Below are 913 nucleotides of genomic sequence, written 5' to 3'. Positions count from 1 at the left end.
CAAACAAAACACGACCACAAACACCAAACACGCGCCCCCCGACACCTACACCCTCCACAAGCGCCCTACAAAATACCCCACCACACACACAAAAACAGACAGACAAAACCAAACAAGTCCCCCCGGTAATCTTGCGAAAGCAAGAGCGGTGGACGCAAGTACAAAAAATACTCAACAACACTTAACATTAACTACACAAAAGCCAAACTCACTAAAGACGGTATAGCCATATACCCAAACACACCAAATGACCATAGACTATTGACAAAGACACTGACAGGCAAAGGCGAGGAGTACCACACCTTCACCCTCAGCGAAGAAATAACGGGTGGTGATACGCGGAATATCTGCGGGTGTTTCGCCAAGTGAGATCCAACTCGACCTCGCAAGACAAGGGTTCCCCGGCGCAATAGTGCACCGCATGGCGAGCCGTCAAAATAAACAGGAAATGCCCCTGGTCCTAGTTCAGGCCCCACAGGACCAGGAGGACATCCTGAAGGTAACCCGCTGCTGCTCGCTCGTGGTTCGAGTAGAGCTGCAGCGAAAGCAGCGGGTTGCCACACAGTGCCACCGGTGCCAGCGGTTCGGCCACGGCCAGACCCGGTGCACAGCTGAGCCAAAGTGCGTAAAATGTGGCGAAAACCACAGCACGCACGTATGCAAAAAGGCCAAAGACACGCCCGCCAGGTGTGCAAATTGCGCTGGGCCACACCCCGCCAGCTATATGGGGTGCCCCAAAGCTAAAAACACAAAAACACAAAACACAAACAGACATACGACACAAAACACTACACAAACACACAGACAACCCCTCCTACCCACCCCAAACACAACCCCGGGACTCACATATGCTGACATAACCAGAAAAACACAAAACACACAAAAACACAAACACAACACCTCACCACACGCA

This window comes from Anoplophora glabripennis, unplaced genomic scaffold (assembly GCF_000390285.2).
Source record: "Anoplophora glabripennis isolate ALB-LARVAE unplaced genomic scaffold, Agla_2.0 scaffold866, whole genome shotgun sequence".
NCBI lineage: Eukaryota > Metazoa > Arthropoda > Insecta > Coleoptera > Cerambycidae > Anoplophora > Anoplophora glabripennis.
Note: the sequence above shows the minus strand (reverse complement) of the source record.